The sequence below is a fragment of the Pimephales promelas genome, chromosome 24 (genome assembly GCF_988280905.1).
Source record: "Pimephales promelas chromosome 24, fPimPro1.hap1.1, whole genome shotgun sequence".
In the NCBI taxonomy this organism is placed as follows: domain Eukaryota; kingdom Metazoa; phylum Chordata; class Actinopteri; order Cypriniformes; family Leuciscidae; genus Pimephales; species Pimephales promelas.
In genome coordinates this window covers 22,228,709-22,247,135 of record NC_142792.1, presented here as the reverse complement: position 1 = coordinate 22,247,135, position 18,427 = coordinate 22,228,709, and the positions used below count along the sequence as shown (strand labels likewise).

Below are 18,427 nucleotides of genomic sequence, written 5' to 3'. Positions count from 1 at the left end.
TTCTTTTCTTTTTAGGGGGAGTATGCAATGTGATTCTGGGAGTCTAACTGGGATGTGGTGGACTGAAGTTTTGGGGATGCAGTAGAACTTCATGGCAAGGATTCTTGGAAATTTCTTGCAATTGAAGGTCATGGGTTTTGGGGGCATGTGGTGGAGTGTCATGGCCTAAGATTCAAGGAATGCCATGCAAAACATTGCTTTCGCATTGACAAGACTTGTCATTGGAATGATAGAATTACATTAGCCTTAAAAAAACATACTGCAACAACACTGACGCATATTACATAAATATGAGAGTAATACTATTGCTGCATTTGTTCAACATTAGTCCCACAAGAACACTTGATTTCTATGACATTGCATATGAAGGACTGGAAAAATGCACAAAAGGAATGATACAGAAAGCAGCTCTTTCATTTACATGCTCCCATGTATCAAAAAGCACCAGCCTGCCCCGTGTGAGGCTCGAACTCACGACCTTCAGATTATGAGACTGACGCGCTGCCTAACTGCGCCAACGAGGCATGTGCTATGGCTCGGGTGAGCGGAGAACTACTAGCTTCCAGATCATCTGCCATTCGGTGCAGCTCCAAAAGTACTGCTCACCCTTTGCCCTCACTTCAGGATGGCCGAGCGGTCTAAGGTGCTGCGTTCAGGTCGCAGTCTCCCCTGGAGGCGTGGGTTTGAATCCCACTTCTGACAAACCTAACCTTTGGCTGCGGGCTCAAGCTAGAGTCTTGAACCCTCTGGCAAGTTCACCCCGAAGTGCATTAATGTTGACAAAGCACTGCATTTCAGTTCATGCTAGAGTTAACCAAACAATGCAGTTGCACTGACCTGCATAATATGGACTTTAAAGTAACACTTTTGGTGCAATGTATGGGATTCGGTGGCGTTTTCGTGCAGTTTTCTTGGAATTTCAAGTCAAGACATTTCACGAAATTGGACATGTTTATAGAATGGGATCCAACAGAACTTCGAGGAATGCCACGTTCTGATGTTTACCGGAAGAAGAACTTGTTTATGAAAGACTATTCATGTCTTTTTTTCTTTTTTTCTTTTCTTTTTAGGGGGAGTATGCAATGTGATTCTGGGAGTCTAACTGGTATGTGGTGGACTGAAGTTTTGGGGATGCAGTAGAACTTCATGGCAAGGATTCTTGGAAATTTCTTGCAATTGAAGGTCATGGGTTTTGGGGGCATGTGGTGGAGTGTCATGGCCTAAGATTCAAGGAATGCCATGCAAAACATTGCTTTAGCATTGACAAGACTTGTCATTGGAATGATAGAATTACATTAGCCTTAAAAAAAACATACTGCAACAACACTGACGCATATTACATAAATATGAGAGTAATACTATTGCTGCATTTGTTCAACATTAGTCCCACAAAAACACTTGATTTCAATGACATTGCATATGAAGGACTGGACAAACGCACAAAAGGAATGATACAGAAAGCAGCTCTTTCATTTACATGCTCCCGTGTATCAAAAAGCACCAGCCTGCCCCGTGTGAGGCTCGAACTCACGACCTTCAGATTATGAGACTGACGCGCTGCCTAACTGCGCCAACGAGGCATGTGCTATGGCTCGGGTGAGCGGAGAACCACTAGCTTCCAGATCATCTGCCATTCGGTGCAGCTCCAAAAGTACTGCTCACCCTTTGCCCTCACGTCAGGATGGCCGAGCGGTCTAAGGCGCTGCGTTCAGGTCGCAGTCTCCCCTGGAGGCGTGGGTTCGAATCCCACTTCTGACAAACCTAACCTTTGGCTGCGGGCTCAAGCTAGAGTCTTGAACCCTCTGGCAAGTTCACCCCGAAGTGCATTAATGTTGACAAAGCACTGCATTTCAGTTCATGCTAGAGTTAACCAAACAATGCAGTTGCACTGACCTGCATAATATGGACTTTAAAGTAACACTTTTGGTGCAATGTATGGGATTCGGTGGCGTTTTCGTGCAGTTTTCTTGGAATTTCAAGTCAAGACATTTCACGAAATTGGACATGTTTATAGAATGGGATCCAACAGAACTTCGAGGAATGCCACGTTCTGATGTTAACCGGAAGAAGAACTTGTTTATGAAAGGCTATTCATGTCTTTTTTTCTTTTCTTTTTAGGGGGAGTATGCAATGTGATTTTGGGAGTCTAACTGGGATGTAGTGGACTGAAGTTTTGGGGATGCAGTAGAACTTCATGGCAAGGATTCTTGGAAATTTCTTGGAATTGAAGGTCATGGGTTTTGGGGGCATGTGGTGCAGTGTCATGGCCTAAGATTCAAGGAATGCCATGCAAAACATTGCTTTAGCATTGACAAGATTTGTCATTGGAATGATAGAATTACATTAGCCTTAAAAAAACATACTGCAACAACACTGACGCATATTACATAAATATGAGAGTAATACTATTGCTGCATTTGTTCAACATTACTCCCACAAGAACACTTGATTTCTATGACATTGCATATGAAGGACTGGAAAAACGCACAAAAGGAATGATACAGAAAGCAGCTCTTTCATTTACATGCTCCCATGTATCAAAAAGCACCAGCCTGCCCCGTGTGAGGCTCGAACTCACGACCTTCAGATTATGAGACTGATGCGCTGCCTAACTGCGCCAACGAGGCATGTACTATGGCTCGGGTGAGCGGAGAACCACTAGCTTCCAGATCATCTGCCATTCGGTGCAGCTCCAAAAGTACTGCTCACCCTTTGCCCTCACGTCAGGATGGCCGAGCGGTCTAAGGCGCTGCGTTCAGGTCGCAGTCTCCCCTGGAGGCGTGGGTTCGAATCCCACTTCTGACAAACCTAACCTTTGGCTGCGGGCTCAAGCTAGAGTCTTGAACCCTCTGGCAAGTTCACCCCGAAGTGCATTAATGTTGACAAAGCACTGCATTTCAGTTCATGCTAGAGTTAACCAAACAATGCAGTTGCACTGACCTGCATAATATGGACTTTAAAGTAACACTTTTGGTGCAATGTATGGGATTTGGTGGCGTTTTCGTGCAGTTTTCTTGGAATTTCAAGTCAAGACATTTCACGAAATTGGACATGTTTATAGAACGGGATCCAACAGAACTTCGAGGAATGCCACGTTCTGATGTTTACCGGAAGAAGAACTTGTTTATGAAAAGCTATTCATGTCTTTTTTTCTTTTTTTCTTTTCTTTTTAGGGGGAGTATGCAATGTGATTTTGGGAGTCTAACTGGGATGTGGTGGACTGAAGTTTTGGGGATGCAGTAGAACTTCATGGCAAGGATTCTTGGAAATTTCTTGGAATTGAAGGTCATGGGTTTTGGGGGCATGTGGTGCAGAGTCATGGCCTAAGATTCAAGGAATGCCATGCAAAACATTGCTTTAGCATTGACAAGACTTGTCATTAGAATGATAGAATTACATTAGCCTTAAAAAAACATACTGCAACAACACTGACGCATATTACATAAATATGAGAGTAATACTATTGCTGCATTTGTTCAACATTAGTCCCACAAGAACACTTGATTTCTATGACATTGCATATGAAGGACTGGAAAAACGCACAAAAGGAATGATACAGAAAGCAGCTCTTTCATTTACATGCTCCCATGTATCAAAAAGCACCAGCCTGCCCCGTGTGAGGCTCGAACTCACGACCTTCAGATTATGAGACTGACGCGCTGCCTAACTGCGCCAACGAGGCATGTGCTATGGCTCGGGTGAGCGGAGAACCACTAGCTTCCAGATCATCTGCCATTCGGTGCAGCTCCAAAAGTACTGCTCACCCTTTGCCCTCACGTCAGGATGGCCGAGTGGTCTAAGGCGCTGCGTTCAGGTCGCAGTCTCCCCTGGAGGCGTGGGTTCGAATCCCACTTCTGACAAACCTAACCTTTGGCTGCGGGCTCAAGCTAGAGTCTTGAACCCTCTGGCAAGTTCACCCCGAAGTGCATTAATGTTGACAAAGCACTGCATTTCAGTTCATGCTAGAGTTAACCAAACAATGCAGTTGCACTGACCTGCATAATATGGACTTTAAAGTAACACTTTTGGTGCAATGTATGGGATTCGGTGGCGTTTTCGTGCAGTTTTCTTGGAATTTCAAGTCAAGACATTTCACGAAATTGGACATGTTTATAGAATGGGATCCAACAGAACTTCGAGGAATGCCACGTTCTGATGTTTACCGGAAGAAGAACTTGTTTATGAAAGGCTATTCATGTCTTTTTTTCTTTTCTTTTTAGGGGGAGTATGCAATGTGATTTTGGGAGTCTAACTGGGATGTAGTGGACTGAAGTTTTGGGGATGCAGTAGAACTTCATGGCAAGGATTCTTGGAAATTTCTTGGAATTGAAGGTCATGGGTTTTGGGGGCATGTGGTGCAGTGTCATGGCCTAAGATTCAAGGAATGCCATGCAAAACATTGCTTTAGCATTGACAAGACTTGTCATTGGAACGATATAATTACATTAGCCTTAAAAAAAACATACTGCAACAACACTGACGCATATTACATAAATATGAGAGTAATACTATTGCTTCATTTGTTCAACATTACTCCCACAAGAACACTTGATTTCTATGACATTGCATATGAAGGACTGGAAAAACGCACAAAAGGAATGATACAGAAAGCAGCTCTTTCATTTACATGCTCCCATGTATCAAAAACCACCAGCCTGCCCCGTGTGAGGCTCGAACTCACGACCTTCAGATTATGAGACTGACGCGCTGCCTAACTGCGCCAACGAGGCATGTGCTATGCCTCGGGTGAGCGGAGAACCACTAGCTTCCAGATCATCTGCCATTCGGTGCAGCTCCAAAAGTACTGCTCACCCTTTGCCCTCACGTCAGGATGGCCGAGCGGTCTAAGGCGCTGTGTTCAGATCGCAGTCTCCCCTGGAGGCGTGGGTTCGAATCCCACTTCTGACAAACCTAAGCTTTGGCTGCGGGCTCAAGCTAGAGTTTTGAACCCTCTGGCAAGTTCACCCCGAAGTGCATTAATGTTGACAAAGCACTGCATTTCAGTTCATGCTTGAGTTAACCAAACAATGCAGTTGCACTGACCTGCATAATATGGACTTTAAAGTAACACTTTTGGTGCAATGTATGGGATTCGGTGGTGTTTTCGGTCTAGTTTTCTTGGAATTTCAAGTCAAGACATTTCACGAAATTGGACATGTTTATAGAATGGGATCCAACAGAACTTCGAGGAATGCCACGTTCTGATGTTTACCGGAAGAAGAACTTGTTCATGAAAGGCTATTCATGTCTTTTTTTCTTTTTTTATTTTCTTTTTAGGGGGAGTATGCAATGTGATTCTGGGAGTCTAACTGGTATGTGGTGGACTGAAGTTTTGGGGATGCAGTAGAACTTCATGGCAAGGATTCTTGGAAATTTCTTGCAATTGAAGGTCATGGGTTTTGGGGGCATGTGGTGGAGTGTCATGGCCTAAGATTCAAGGAATGCCATGCAAAACATTGCTTTAGCATTGACAAGACTTGTCATTGGAATGATAGAATTACATTAGCCTTAAAAAAACATACTGCAACAACACTGACGCATATTACATAAATATGAGAGTAATACTATTGCTGCATTTGTTCAACATTAGTCCCACAAAAACACTTGATTTCAATGACATTGCATATGAAGGACTGGACAAACGCACAAAAGGAATGATACAGAAAGCAGCTCTTTCATTTACATGCTCCCGTGTATCAAAAAGCACCAGCCTGCCCCGTGTGAGGCTCGAACTCACGACCTTCAGATTATGAGACTGACGCGCTGCCTAACTGCGCCAACGAGGCATGTGCTATGTCTCGGGTGAGCGGAGAACCACTAGCTTCCAGATCATCTGCCATTCGGTGCAGCTCCAAAAGTACTGCTCACCCTTTGCCCTCACGTCAGGATGGCCGAGCGGTCTAAGGCGCTGCGTTCAGGTCGCAGTCTCCCCTGGAGGCGTGGGTTCGAATCCCACTTCTGACAAACCTAACCTTTGGCTGCGGGCTCAAGCTAGAGTCTTGAACCCTCTGGCAAGTTCACCCCGAAGTGCATTAATGTTGACAAAGCACTGCATTTCAGTTCATGCTAGAGTTAACCAAACAATGCAGTTGCACTGACCTGCATAATATGGACTTTAAAGTAACACTTTTGGTGCAATGTATGGGATTCGGTGGCGTTTTCGTGCAGTTTTCTTGGAATTTCAAGTCAAGACATTTCACGAAATTGGACATGTTTATAGAATGGGATCCAACAGAACTTCGAGGAATGCCACGTTCTGATGTTTTCCGGAAGAAGAACTTGTTTATGAAAGGCTATTCATGTCTTTTTTTCTTTTTTTCTTTTCTTTTTAGGGGGAGTATGCAATGTGATTTTGGGAGTCTAACTGGGATGTGGTGGACTGAAGTTTTGCGGATGCAGTAGAACTTCATGGCAAGGATTCTTGGAAATTTCTTGGAATTGAAGGTCATGGGTTTTGGGGGCATGTGGTGCAGAGTCATGGCCTAAGATTCAAGGAATGCCATGCAAAACATTGCTTTAGCATTGACAAGACTTGTCATTGGAATGATAGAATTACATTAGCCTTAAAAAAACATACTGCAACAACACTGACGCATATTACATAAATATGAGAGTAATACTATTGCTGCATTTGTTCAACATTAGTCCCACAAGAACACTTGATTTCTATGACATTGCATATGAAGGACTGGAAAAACGCACAAAAGGAATGATACAGAAAGCAGCTCTTTCATTTACATGCTCCCATGTATCAAAAAGCACCAGCCTGCCCCGTGTGAGGCTCGAACTCACGACCTTCAGATTATGAGACTGACGCGCTGCCTAACTGCGCCAACGAGGCATGTGCTATGGCTCGGGTGAGCGGAGAACCACTAGCTTCCAGATCATCTGCCATTCGGTGCAGCTCCAAAAGTACTGCTCACCCTTTGCCCTCACGTCAGGATGGCCGAGCGGTCTAAGGCGCTGCGTTCAGGTCGCAGTCTCCCCTGGAGGCGAGGGTTCAAATCCCACTTCTGACAACCTAACCTTTGGCTGCGGGCTCAAGCTAGAGTCTTGAACCCTCTGGCAAGTTCACCCCGAAGTGCATTAATGTTGACAAAGCACTGCATTTCTGTTCATGCTAGAGTTAACCAAACAATGCAGTTGCACTGACCTGCATAATATGGACTTTAAAGTAACACTTTTGGTGCAATGTATGGGATTCGGTGGCGTTTTCGTGCAGTTTTCTTGGAATTTCAAGTCAAGACATTTCACGAAATTGGACATGTTTATAGAATGGGATCCAACAGAACTTCGAGGAATGCCACGTTCTGATGTTTACCGGAAGAAGAACTTGTTTATGAAAGGCTATTCATGTCTTTTTTTCTTTTTTTCTTTTCTTTTTAGGGGGAGTATGCAATGTGATTTTGGGAGTCTAACTGGGATGTGGTGGACTGAAGTTTTGGGGTTGCAGTAGAACTTCATGGCAAGGATTCTTGGAAATTTCTTGGAATTGAAGGTCATGGGTTTTGGGGGCATGTGGTGCAGAGTCATGGCCTAAGATTCAAGGAATGCCATGCAAAACATTGCTTTAGCATTGACAAGACTTGTCATTGGAATGATAGAATTACATTAGCCTTAAAAAAACATACTGCAACAACACTGACGCATATTACATAAATATGAGAGTAATACTATTGCTGCATTTGTTCAACATTAGTCCCACAAGAACACTTGATTTCTATGACATTGCATATGAAGGACTGGAAAAACGCACAAAAGGAATGATACAGAAAGCAGCTCTTTCATTTACATGCTCCCATGTATCAAAAAGCACCAGCCTGCCCCGTGTGAGGCTCGAACTCACGACCTTCAGATTATGAGACTGACGCGCTACATAACTGCGCCAACGAGGCATGTGCTGTGGCTCGGGTGAGCGGAGAACCACTAGCTTCCAGATCATCTGCCATTCGGTGCAGCTCCAAAAGTACTGCTCACCCTTAGCCCTCACGTCAGGATGGCCGAGCGGTCTAAGGCGCTGCGTTCAGGTCGCAGTCTCCCCTGGAGGCGTGGGTTCGAATCCCACTTCTGACAAACCTAACCTTTGGCTGCGGGCTCAAGCTAGAGTCTTGAACCCTCTGGCAAGTTCACCCCGAAGTGCATTAATGTTGACAAAGCACTGCATTTCTGTTCATGCTAGAGTTAACCAAACAATGCAGTTGCACTGACCTGCATAATATGGACTTTAAAGTAACACTTTTGGTGCAATGTATGGGATTCGGTTGGCGTTTTCGTGCAGTTTTCTTGGAATTTCAAGTCAAGACATTTCACGAAATTGGACATGTTTATAGAATGGGATCCAACAGAACTTCGAGGAATGCCACGTTCTGATGTTTACCGGAAGAAGAACTTGTTTATGAAAGGCTATTCATGTCTTTTTTTCTTTTTTTCTTTTCTTTTTAGGGGGAGTATGCAATGTGATTTTGGGAGTCTAACTGGGATGTGGTGGACTGAAGTTTTGGGGATGTAGTAGAACTTCATGGCAAGGATTCTTGGAAATTTCTTGGAATTGAAGGTCATGGGTTTTGGGGGCATGTGGTGCAGAGTCATGGCCTAAGATTCAAGGAATGCCATGCAAAACATTGCTTTAGCATTGACAAGACTTGTCATTGGAATGATAGAATTACATTAGCCTTAAAAAAACAATACTGCAACAACACTGACGCATATTACATAAATATGAGAGTAATACTATTGCTGCATTTGTTCAACATTAGTCCCACAAGAACACTTGATTTCTATGACATTGCATATGAAGGACTGGAAAAACGCACAAAAGGAATGATACAGAAAGCAGCTCTTTCATTTACATGCTCCCATGTATCAAAAAGCACCAGCCTGCCCCGTGTGAGGCTCGAACTCACGACCTTCAGATTATGAGACTGACGCGCTGCCTAACTGCGCCAACGAGGCATGTGCTATGGCTCGGGTGAGCGGAGAACCACTAGCTTCCAGATCATCTGCCATTCGGTGCAGCTCCAAAAGTACTGCTCACCCTTTGCCCTCACGTCAGGATGGCCGAGCGGTCTAAGGCGCTGCGTTCAGGTCGCAGTCTCCCCTGGAGGCGAGGGTTCGAATCCCACTTCTGACAACCTAACCTTTGGCTGCGGGCTCAAGCTAGAGTCTTGAACCCTCTGGCAAGTTCACCCCGAAGTGCATTAATGTTGACAAAGCACTGCATTTCTGTTCATGCTAGAGTTAACCAAACAATGCAGTTGCACTGACCTGCATAATATGGACTTTAAAGTAACACTTTTGGTGCAATGTATGGGATTCGGTGGCGTTTTCGTGCAGTTTTCTTGGAATTTCAAGTCAAGACATTTCACGAAATTGGACATGTTTATAGAATGGGAACCAACAGAACTTCGAGGAATGCCACGTTCTGATGTTTACCGGAAGAAGAACTTGTTTATGAAAGGCTATTCATGTCTTTTTTTCTTTTTTTCTTTTCTTTTTAGGGGGAGTATGCAATGTGATTTTGGGAGTCTAACTGGGATGTGGTGGACTGAAGTTTTGGGGTTGCAGTAGAACTTCATGGCAAGGATTCTTGGAAATTTCTTGGAATTGAAGGTCATGGGTTTTGGGGGCATGTGGTGCAGAGTCATGGCCTAAGATTCAAGGAATGCCATGCAAAACATTGCTTTAGCATTGACAAGACTTGTCATTGGAATGATAGAATTACATTAGCCTTAAAAAAACATACTGCAACAACACTGACGCATATTACATAAATATGAGAGTAATACTATTGCTGCATTTGTTCAACATTAGTCCCACAAGAACACTTGATTTCTATGACATTGCATATGAAGGACTGGAAAAACGCACAAAAGGAATGATACAGAAAGCAGCTCTTTCATTTACATGCTCCCATGTATCAAAAAGCACCAGCCTGCCCCGTGTGAGGCTCGAACTCACGACCTTCAGATTATGAGACTGACGCGCTACATAACTGCGCCAACGAGGCATGTGCTGTGGCTCGGGTGAGCGGAGAACCACTAGCTTCCAGATCATCTGCCATTCGGTGCAGCTCCAAAAGTACTGCTCACCCTTAGCCCTCATGTCAGGATGGCCGAGCGGTCTAAGGCGCTGCGTTCAGGTCGCAGTCTCCCCTGGAGGCGTGGGTTCGAATCCCACTTCTGACAAACCTAACCTTTGGCTGCGGGCTCAAGCTAGAGTCTTGAACCCTCTGGCAAGTTCACCCCGAAGTGCATTAATGTTGACAAAGCACTGCATTTCAGTTCATGCTAGAGTTAACCAAACAATGCAGTTGCACTGACCTGCATAATATGGACTTTAAAGTAACACTTTTGGTGCAATGTATGGGATTCGGTGGCGTTTTCGTGCAGTTTTCTTGGAATTTCAAGTCAAGACATTTCACGAAATTGGACATGTTTATAGAATGGGATCCAACAGAACTTCGAGGAATGCCACGTTCTGATGTTTACCGGAAGAAGAACTTGTTTATGAAAGGCTATTCATGTCTTTTTTTCTTTTCTTTTTAGGGGGAGTATGCAATGTGATTTTGGGAGTCTAACTGGGATGTGGTGGACTGAAGTTTTGGGGATGCAGTAGAACTTCATGGCAAGGATTCTTGGAAATTTCTTGGAATTGAAGGTCATGGGTTTTGGGGGCATGTGGTGCAGAGTCATGGCCTAAGATTCAAGGAATGCCATGCAAAACATTGCTTTAGCATTGACAAGACTTGTCATTGGAATGATAGAATTACATTAGCCTTAAAAAAACAATACTGCAACAACACTGACGCATATTACATAAATATGAGAGTAATACTATTGCTGCATTTGTTCAACATTAGTCCCACAAGAACACTTGATTTCTATGACATTGCATATGAAGGACTGGAAAAACGCACAAAAGGAATGATACAGAAAGCAGCTCTTTCATTTACATGCTCCCATGTATCAAAAAGCAACAGCCTGCCCCGTGTGAGGCTCGAACTCACAACCTTCAGATTATGAGACTGACGCGCTGCCTAACTGCGCCAACGAGGCATGTGCTATGGCTCGGGTGAGCGGAGAACCACTAGCTTCCAGATCATCTGCCATTCGGTGCAGCTCCAAAAGTACTGCTCACCCTTTGCCCTCACGTCAGGATGGCCGAGCGGTCTAAGGCGCTGCGTTCAGGTCGCAGTCTCCCCTGGAGGCGTGGGTTCGAATCCCACTTCTGACAAACCTAACCTTTGGCTGCGGGCTCAAGCTAGAGTCTTGAACCCTCTGGCAAGTTCACCCCGAAGTGCATTAATGTTGACAAAGCACTGCATTTCAGTTCATGCTAGAGTTAACCAAACAATGCAGTTGCACTGACCTGCATAATATGGACTTTAAAGTAACACTTTTGGTGCAATGTATGGGATTCGGTGGCGTTTTTGTGCAGTTTTCTTGGAATTTCAAGTCAAGACATTTCACGAAATTCGACATGTTTATAGAATGGGATCCAACAGAACTTCGAGGAATGCCACGTTCTGATGTTTACCGGAAGAAGAACTTGTTTATGAAAGGCTATTCATGTCTTTTTTTCTTTTCTTTTTAGGGGGAGTATGCAATGTGATTTTGGGAGTCTAACTGGGATGTGGTGGACTGAAGTTTTGGGGATGTAGTAGAACTTCATGGCAAGGATTCTTGGAAATTTCTTGGAATTGAAGGTCATGGGTTTTGGGGGCATGTGGTGCAGAGTCATGGCCTAAGATTCAAGGAATGCCATGCAAAACATTGCTTTAGCATTGACAAGACTTGTCATTGGAATGATAGAATTACATTAGCCTTAAAAAAACATACTGCAACAACACTGACGCATATTACATAAATATGAGAGTAATACTATTGCTGCATTTGTTCAACATTAGTCCCACAAGAACACTTGATTTCTATGACATTGCATATGAAGGACTGGAAAAACGCACAAAAGGAATGATACAGAAAGCAGCTCTTTCATTTACATGCTCCCATGTATCAAAAAGCACCAGCCTGCCCCGTGTGAGGCTCGAACTCACGACCTTCAGATTATGAGACTGACGCGCTGCCTAACTGCGCCAACGAGGCATGTGCTATGGCTCGGGTGAGCGGAGAACCACTAGCTTCCAGATCATCTGCCATTCGGTGCAGCTCCAAAAGTACTGCTCACCCTTTGCCCTCACGTCAGGATGGCCGAGCGGTCTAAGGCGCTGCGTTCAGGTCGCAGTCTCCCCTGGAGGCGAGGGTTCGAATCCCACTTCTGACAACCTAACCTTTGGCTGCGGGCTCAAGCTAGAGTCTTGAACCCTCTGGCAAGTTCACCCCGAAGTGCATTAATGTTGACAAAGCACTGCATTTCTGTTCATGCTAGAGTTAACCAAACAATGCAGTTGCACTGACCTGCATAATATGGACTTTAAAGTAACACTTTTGGTGCAATGTATGGGATTCGGTGGCGTTTTCGTGCAGTTTTCTTGGAATTTCAAGTCAAGACATTTCACGAAATTGGACATGTTTATAGAATGGGATCCAACAGAACTTCGAGGAATGCCACGTTCTGATGTTTACCGGAAGAAGAACTTGTTTATGAAAGGCTATTCATGTCTTTTTTTCTTTTTTTCTTTTCTTTTTAGGGGGAGTATGCAATGTGATTTTGGGAGTCTAACTGGGATGTGGTGGACTGAAGTTTTGGGGATGTAGTAGAACTTCATGGCAAGGATTCTTGGAAATTTCTTGGAATTGAAGGTCATGGGTTTTGGGGGCATGTGGTGCAGAGTCATGGCCTAAGATTCAAGGAATGCCATGCAAAACATTGCTTTAGCATTGACAAGACTTGTCATTGGAATGATAGAATTACATTAGCCTTAAAAAAACAATACTGCAACAACACTGACGCATATTACATAAATATGAGAGTAATACTATTGCTGCATTTGTTCAACATTAGTCCCACAAGAACACTTGATTTCTATGACATTGCATATGAAGGACTGGAAAAACGCACAAAAGGAATGATACAGAAAGCAGCTCTTTCATTTACATGCTCCCATGTATCAAAAAGCACCAGCCTGCCCCGTGTGAGGCTCGAACTCACGACCTTCAGATTATGAGACTGACGCGCTACATAACTGCGCCAACGAGGCATGTGCTGTGGCTCGGGTGAGCGGAGAACCACTAGCTTCCAGATCATCTGCCATTCGGTGCAGCTCCAAAAGTACTGCTCACCCTTAGCCCTCATGTCAGGATGGCCGAGCGGTCTAAGGCGCTGCGTTCAGGTCGCAGTCTCCCCTGGAGGCGTGGGTTCGAATCCCACTTCTGACAAACCTAACCTTTGGCTGCGGGCTCAAGCTAGAGTCTTGAACCCTCTGGCAAGTTCACCCCGAAGTGCATTAATGTTGACAAAGCACTGCATTTCAGTTCATGCTAGAGTTAACCAAACAATGCAGTTGCACTGACCTGCATAATATGGACTTTAAAGTAACACTTTTGGTGCAATGTATGGGATTCGGTGGCGTTTTCGTGCAGTTTTCTTGGAATTTCAAGTCAAGACATTTCACGAAATTGGACATGTTTATAGAATGGGATCCAACAGAACTTCGAGGAATGCCACGTTCTGATGTTTACCGGAAGAAGAACTTGTTTATGAAAGGCTATTCATGTCTTTTTTTCTTTTCTTTTTAGGGGGAGTATGCAATGTGATTTTGGGAGTCTAACTGGGATGTGGTGGACTGAAGTTTTGGGGATGCAGTAGAACTTCATGGCAAGGATTCTTGGAAATTTCTTGGAATTGAAGGTCATGGGTTTTGGGGGCATGTGGTGCAGAGTCATGGCCTAAGATTCAAGGAATGCCATGCAAAACATTGCTTTAGCATTGACAAGACTTGTCATTGGAATGATAGAATTACATTAGCCTTAAAAAAACAATACTGCAACAACACTGACGCATATTACATAAATATGAGAGTAATACTATTGCTGCATTTGTTCAACATTAGTCCCACAAGAACACTTGATTTCTATGACATTGCATATGAAGGACTGGAAAAACGCACAAAAGGAATGATACAGAAAGCAGCTCTTTCATTTACATGCTCCCATGTATCAAAAAGCAACAGCCTGCCCCGTGTGAGGCTCGAACTCACAACCTTCAGATTATGAGACTGACGCGCTGCCTAACTGCGCCAACGAGGCATGTGCTATGGCTCGGGTGAGCGGAGAACCACTAGCTTCCAGATCATCTGCCATTCGGTGCAGCTCCAAAAGTACTGCTCACCCTTTGCCCTCACGTCAGGATGGCCGAGCGGTCTAAGGCGCTGCGTTCAGGTCGCAGTCTCCCCTGGAGGCGTGGGTTCGAATCCCACTTCTGACAAACCTAACCTTTGGCTGCGGGCTCAAGCTAGAGTCTTGAACCCTCTGGCAAGTTCACCCCGAAGTGCATTAATGTTGACAAAGCACTGCATTTCAGTTCATGCTAGAGTTAACCAAACAATGCAGTTGCACTGACCTGCATAATATGGACTTTAAAGTAACACTTTTGGTGCAATGTATGGGATTCGGTGGCGTTTTTGTGCAGTTTTCTTGGAATTTCAAGTCAAGACATTTCACGAAATTCGACATGTTTATAGAATGGGATCCAACAGAACTTCGAGGAATGCCACGTTCTGATGTTTACCGGAAGAAGAACTTGTTTATGAAAGGCTATTCATGTCTTTTTTTCTTTTCTTTTTAGGGGGAGTATGCAATGTGATTTTGGGAGTCTAACTGGGATGTGGTGGACTGAAGTTTTGGGGATGTAGTAGAACTTCATGGCAAGGATTCTTGGAAATTTCTTGGAATTGAAGGTCATGGGTTTTGGGGGCATGTGGTGCAGAGTCATGGCCTAAGATTCAAGGAATGCCATGCAAAACATTGCTTTAGCATTGACAAGACTTGTCATTGGAATGATAGAATTACATTAGCCTTAAAAAAACATACTGCAACAACACTGACGCATATTACATAAATATGAGAGTAATACTATTGCTGCATTTGTTCAACATTAGTCCCACAAGAACACTTGATTTCTATGACATTGCATATGAAGGACTGGAAAAACGCACAAAAGGAATGATACAGAAAGCAGCTCTTTCATTTACATGCTCCCATGTATCAAAAAGCACCAGCCTGCCGCGTGTGAGGCTCGAACTCACGACCTTCAGATTATGAGACTGACGCTCTGCCTAACTGCGCCAACGAGGCATGTGCTATGGCTCGGGTGAGCGGAGAACCACTAGCTTCCAGATCATCTGCAATTCGGTGCAGCTCCAAAAGTACTGCTCACCCTTTGCCCTCACGTCTGGATGGCCGAGCGGTCTAAGGCGCTCCGTTCAGGTCGCAGTCTCCCCTGGAGGCGTGGGTTCGAATCCCACTTCTGACAAACCTAACCTTTGGCTGCGGGCTCAAGCTAGAGTCTTGAACCCTCTGGCAAGTTCACCCCGAAGTGCATTAATGTTGACAAAGCACTGCATTTCAGTTCATGCTAGAGTTAACCAAACAATGCAGTTGCACTGACCTGCATAATATGGACTTTAAAGTAACACTTTTGGTGCAATGTATGGGATTCGGTGGCGTTTTCGTGCAGTTTTCTTGGAATTTCAAGTCAAGACATTTCACGAAATTGGACATGTTTATAGAATGGGATCCAACAGAACTTCGAGGAATGCCACGTTCTGATGTTTACCGGAAGAAGAACTTGTTTATGAAAGGCTATTCATGTCTTTTTTTCTTTTTTTCTTTTCTTTTTAGGGGGAGTATGCAATGTGATTTTGGGAGTCTAACTGGGATGTGGTGGACTGAAGTTTTGGGGATGCAGTAGAACTTCATGGCAAGGATTCTTGGAAATTTCTTGGAATTGAAGGTCATGGGTTTTGGGGGCATGTGGTGCAGAGTCATGGCCTAAGATTCAAGGAATGCCATGCAAAACATTGCTTTAGCATTGACAAGACTTGTCATTGGAATGATAGAATTACATTAGACTTAAAAAAACATACTGCAACAACACTGACGCATATTACATAAATATGAGAGTAATACTATTGCTGCATTTGTTCAACATTAGTCCCACAAGAACACTTGATTTCTATGACATTGCATATGAAGGACTGGAAAAACGCACAAAAGGAATGATACAGAAAGCAGCTCTTTCATTTACATGCTCCCATGTATCAAAAAGCACCAGCCTGCCCCGTGTGAGGCTCGAACTCACGAACTTCAGATTATGAGACTGACGCGCTGCCTAACTGCGCCAACGAGGCATGTGCTATGGCTCGGGTGAGCGGAGAACCACTAGCTTCCAGATCATCTGCCATTCGGTGCAGCTCCAAAAGTACTGCTCACCCTTTGCCCTCACGTCAGAATGGCCGAGCGGTCTAAGGCGCTGCGTTCAGGTCGCAGTCTCCCCTGGAGGCGTGGGTTCGAATCCCACTTCTGACAAGCCTAACCTTTGGCTGCGGGCTCAAGCTAGAGTCTTGAACCCTCTGGCAAGTTCACCCCGAAGTGCATTAATGTTGACAAAGCACTGCATTTCAGTTCATGCTAGAGTTAACCAAACAATGCAGTTGCACTGACCTGCATAATATGGACTTTAAAGTAACACTTTTGGTGCAATGTATGGGATTCGGTGGCGTTTTCGTGCAGTTTTCTTGGAATTTCAAGTCAAGACATTTCACGAAATTGGACATGTTTATAGAATGGGATCCAACAGAACTTCGAGGAATGCCACGTTCTGATGTTTACCGGAAGAAGAACTTGTTTATGAAAGGCTATTCATGTCTTTTTTTCTTTTCTTTTTAGGGGGAGTATGCAATGTGATTTTGGGAGTCTAACTGGGATGTGGTGGACTGAAGTTTTGGGGATGCAGTAGAACTTCATGGCAAGGATTCTTGGAAATTTCTTGGAATTGAAGGTCATGGGTTTTGGGGGCATGTGGTGCAGAGTCATGGCCTAAGATTCAAGGAATGCCATGCAAAACATTGCTTTAGCATTGACAAGACTTGTCATTGGAATGATAGAATTACATTAGCCTTAAAAAAACATACTGCAACAACACTGACGCATATTACATAAATATGAGAGTAATACTATTGCTGCATTTGTTCAACATTAGTCCCACAAGAACACTTGATTTCTATGACATTGCATATGAAGGACTGGAAAAACGCACAAAAGGAATGATACAGAAAGCAGCTCTTTCATTTACATGCTCCCATGTATCAAAAAGCACCAGCCTGCCCCGTGTGAGGCTCGAACTCACGACCTTCAGATTATGAGACTGACGCGCTACATAACTGCGCCAACGAGGCATGTGCTGTCGCTCGGGTGAGTGGAGAACCACTAGCTTCCAGATCATCTGCCATTCGGTGCAGATCCAAAAGTACTGCTCACCCTTAGCCCTCACGTCAGGATGGCCGAGCGGTCTAAGGCGCTGCGTTCAGGTCGCAGTCTCCCCTGGAGGCGTGGGTTCGAATCCCACTTCTGACAAACCTAACCTTTGGCTGCGGGCTCAAGCTAGAGTCTTGAACCCTCTGGCAAGTTCACCCCGAAGTGCATTAATGTTGACAAAGCACTGCATTTCTGTTCATGCTAGAGTTAACCAAACAATGCAGTTGCACTGACCTGCATAATATGGACTTTAAAGTAACACTTTTGGTGCAATGTATGGGATTCGGTGGCGTTTTCGTGCAGTTTTCTTGGAATTTCAAGTCAAGACATTTCACGAAATTGGACATGTTTATAGAATGGGATCCAACAGAACTTCGAGGAATGCCACGTTCCGATGTTTACCGGAAGAAGAACTTGTTTATGAAAGGCTATTCATGTCTTTTTTTCTTTTTTTCTTTTCTTTTTAGGGGGAGTATGCAATGTGATTTTGGGAGTCTAACTGGGATGTGGTGGACTGAAGTTTTGGGGATGCAGTAGAACTTCATGGCAAGGATTCTTGGAAATTTCTTGGAATTGAAGGTCATGGGTTTTGGGGGCATGTGGTACAGAGTCATGGCCTAAGATTCAAGGAATGCCATGCAAAACATTGCTTTAGCATTGACAAGACTTGTCATTGGAATGATAGAATTACATTAGCCTTAAAAAAACATACTGCAACAACACTGACGCATATTACATAAATATGAGAGTAATACTATTGCTGCATTTGTTCAACATTAGTCCCACAAGAACACTTGATTTCTATGACATTGCATATGAAGGACTGGAAAAACGCACAAAAGGAATGATACAGAAAGCAGCTCTTTCATTTACATGCTCCCATGTATCAAAAACCACCAGCCTGCCCCGTGTGAGGCTCGAACTCACGACCTTCAGATTATGAGACTGACGCGCTGCCTAACTGCGCCAACGAGGCATGTGCTGTGGCTCGGGTG

General features: G+C 44.2%; 32 non-coding genes across 32 annotated transcripts; 15 read left to right on the top strand and 17 right to left on the bottom strand.

The window, feature by feature from the left end:
• Nucleotides 1-450: 450 nt before the first annotated feature.
• trnam-cau (transfer RNA methionine (anticodon CAU)) lies at nucleotides 451-524 on the bottom strand. Its single transcript has one exon. It is a non-coding gene; the product is annotated as a tRNA-Met (tRNA).
• A 982-nt stretch (nucleotides 525-1,506) lies between these two features.
• On the bottom strand, nucleotides 1,507-1,580 carry trnam-cau (transfer RNA methionine (anticodon CAU)). Its single transcript has one exon. It is a non-coding gene; the product is annotated as a tRNA-Met (tRNA).
• A 95-nt stretch (nucleotides 1,581-1,675) lies between these two features.
• On the top strand, nucleotides 1,676-1,758 carry trnal-cag (transfer RNA leucine (anticodon CAG)). Its single transcript has one exon. It is a non-coding gene; the product is annotated as a tRNA-Leu (tRNA).
• A 795-nt stretch (nucleotides 1,759-2,553) lies between these two features.
• trnam-cau (transfer RNA methionine (anticodon CAU)) lies at nucleotides 2,554-2,627 on the bottom strand. The gene has a single exon. It is a non-coding gene; the product is annotated as a tRNA-Met (tRNA).
• A 95-nt stretch (nucleotides 2,628-2,722) lies between these two features.
• trnal-cag (transfer RNA leucine (anticodon CAG)) lies at nucleotides 2,723-2,805 on the top strand. The gene has a single exon. It is a non-coding gene; the product is annotated as a tRNA-Leu (tRNA).
• Nucleotides 2,806-3,608: 803 nt separating this feature from the next.
• Nucleotides 3,609-3,682, bottom strand: trnam-cau (transfer RNA methionine (anticodon CAU)). Its single transcript has one exon. It is a non-coding gene; the product is annotated as a tRNA-Met (tRNA).
• Nucleotides 3,683-3,777: 95 nt separating this feature from the next.
• trnal-cag (transfer RNA leucine (anticodon CAG)) lies at nucleotides 3,778-3,860 on the top strand. Its single transcript has one exon. It is a non-coding gene; the product is annotated as a tRNA-Leu (tRNA).
• A 796-nt stretch (nucleotides 3,861-4,656) lies between these two features.
• Nucleotides 4,657-4,730, bottom strand: trnam-cau (transfer RNA methionine (anticodon CAU)). The gene has a single exon. It is a non-coding gene; the product is annotated as a tRNA-Met (tRNA).
• A 95-nt stretch (nucleotides 4,731-4,825) lies between these two features.
• On the top strand, nucleotides 4,826-4,908 carry trnal-cag (transfer RNA leucine (anticodon CAG)). Its single transcript has one exon. It is a non-coding gene; the product is annotated as a tRNA-Leu (tRNA).
• An 804-nt stretch (nucleotides 4,909-5,712) lies between these two features.
• Nucleotides 5,713-5,786, bottom strand: trnam-cau (transfer RNA methionine (anticodon CAU)). Its single transcript has one exon. It is a non-coding gene; the product is annotated as a tRNA-Met (tRNA).
• A 95-nt stretch (nucleotides 5,787-5,881) lies between these two features.
• On the top strand, nucleotides 5,882-5,964 carry trnal-cag (transfer RNA leucine (anticodon CAG)). The gene has a single exon. It is a non-coding gene; the product is annotated as a tRNA-Leu (tRNA).
• An 803-nt stretch (nucleotides 5,965-6,767) lies between these two features.
• Nucleotides 6,768-6,841, bottom strand: trnam-cau (transfer RNA methionine (anticodon CAU)). Its single transcript has one exon. It is a non-coding gene; the product is annotated as a tRNA-Met (tRNA).
• A 95-nt stretch (nucleotides 6,842-6,936) lies between these two features.
• trnal-cag (transfer RNA leucine (anticodon CAG)) lies at nucleotides 6,937-7,019 on the top strand. The gene has a single exon. It is a non-coding gene; the product is annotated as a tRNA-Leu (tRNA).
• Nucleotides 7,020-7,821: 802 nt separating this feature from the next.
• On the bottom strand, nucleotides 7,822-7,895 carry trnam-cau (transfer RNA methionine (anticodon CAU)). Its single transcript has one exon. It is a non-coding gene; the product is annotated as a tRNA-Met (tRNA).
• Nucleotides 7,896-7,990: 95 nt separating this feature from the next.
• Nucleotides 7,991-8,073, top strand: trnal-cag (transfer RNA leucine (anticodon CAG)). Its single transcript has one exon. It is a non-coding gene; the product is annotated as a tRNA-Leu (tRNA).
• An 805-nt stretch (nucleotides 8,074-8,878) lies between these two features.
• trnam-cau (transfer RNA methionine (anticodon CAU)) lies at nucleotides 8,879-8,952 on the bottom strand. Its single transcript has one exon. It is a non-coding gene; the product is annotated as a tRNA-Met (tRNA).
• A 95-nt stretch (nucleotides 8,953-9,047) lies between these two features.
• On the top strand, nucleotides 9,048-9,130 carry trnal-cag (transfer RNA leucine (anticodon CAG)). The gene has a single exon. It is a non-coding gene; the product is annotated as a tRNA-Leu (tRNA).
• An 802-nt stretch (nucleotides 9,131-9,932) lies between these two features.
• trnam-cau (transfer RNA methionine (anticodon CAU)) lies at nucleotides 9,933-10,006 on the bottom strand. Its single transcript has one exon. It is a non-coding gene; the product is annotated as a tRNA-Met (tRNA).
• A 95-nt stretch (nucleotides 10,007-10,101) lies between these two features.
• On the top strand, nucleotides 10,102-10,184 carry trnal-cag (transfer RNA leucine (anticodon CAG)). The gene has a single exon. It is a non-coding gene; the product is annotated as a tRNA-Leu (tRNA).
• Nucleotides 10,185-10,980: 796 nt separating this feature from the next.
• On the bottom strand, nucleotides 10,981-11,054 carry trnam-cau (transfer RNA methionine (anticodon CAU)). Its single transcript has one exon. It is a non-coding gene; the product is annotated as a tRNA-Met (tRNA).
• Nucleotides 11,055-11,149: 95 nt separating this feature from the next.
• trnal-cag (transfer RNA leucine (anticodon CAG)) lies at nucleotides 11,150-11,232 on the top strand. Its single transcript has one exon. It is a non-coding gene; the product is annotated as a tRNA-Leu (tRNA).
• A 795-nt stretch (nucleotides 11,233-12,027) lies between these two features.
• Nucleotides 12,028-12,101, bottom strand: trnam-cau (transfer RNA methionine (anticodon CAU)). The gene has a single exon. It is a non-coding gene; the product is annotated as a tRNA-Met (tRNA).
• Nucleotides 12,102-12,196: 95 nt separating this feature from the next.
• On the top strand, nucleotides 12,197-12,279 carry trnal-cag (transfer RNA leucine (anticodon CAG)). Its single transcript has one exon. It is a non-coding gene; the product is annotated as a tRNA-Leu (tRNA).
• An 803-nt stretch (nucleotides 12,280-13,082) lies between these two features.
• On the bottom strand, nucleotides 13,083-13,156 carry trnam-cau (transfer RNA methionine (anticodon CAU)). The gene has a single exon. It is a non-coding gene; the product is annotated as a tRNA-Met (tRNA).
• Nucleotides 13,157-13,251: 95 nt separating this feature from the next.
• Nucleotides 13,252-13,334, top strand: trnal-cag (transfer RNA leucine (anticodon CAG)). The gene has a single exon. It is a non-coding gene; the product is annotated as a tRNA-Leu (tRNA).
• Nucleotides 13,335-14,130: 796 nt separating this feature from the next.
• On the bottom strand, nucleotides 14,131-14,204 carry trnam-cau (transfer RNA methionine (anticodon CAU)). Its single transcript has one exon. It is a non-coding gene; the product is annotated as a tRNA-Met (tRNA).
• A 95-nt stretch (nucleotides 14,205-14,299) lies between these two features.
• Nucleotides 14,300-14,382, top strand: trnal-cag (transfer RNA leucine (anticodon CAG)). Its single transcript has one exon. It is a non-coding gene; the product is annotated as a tRNA-Leu (tRNA).
• A 1,850-nt stretch (nucleotides 14,383-16,232) lies between these two features.
• On the bottom strand, nucleotides 16,233-16,306 carry trnam-cau (transfer RNA methionine (anticodon CAU)). The gene has a single exon. It is a non-coding gene; the product is annotated as a tRNA-Met (tRNA).
• A 95-nt stretch (nucleotides 16,307-16,401) lies between these two features.
• Nucleotides 16,402-16,484, top strand: trnal-cag (transfer RNA leucine (anticodon CAG)). The gene has a single exon. It is a non-coding gene; the product is annotated as a tRNA-Leu (tRNA).
• A 795-nt stretch (nucleotides 16,485-17,279) lies between these two features.
• Nucleotides 17,280-17,353, bottom strand: trnam-cau (transfer RNA methionine (anticodon CAU)). Its single transcript has one exon. It is a non-coding gene; the product is annotated as a tRNA-Met (tRNA).
• A 95-nt stretch (nucleotides 17,354-17,448) lies between these two features.
• Nucleotides 17,449-17,531, top strand: trnal-cag (transfer RNA leucine (anticodon CAG)). The gene has a single exon. It is a non-coding gene; the product is annotated as a tRNA-Leu (tRNA).
• An 803-nt stretch (nucleotides 17,532-18,334) lies between these two features.
• On the bottom strand, nucleotides 18,335-18,408 carry trnam-cau (transfer RNA methionine (anticodon CAU)). Its single transcript has one exon. It is a non-coding gene; the product is annotated as a tRNA-Met (tRNA).
• Nucleotides 18,409-18,427: the final 19 nt, after the last annotated feature.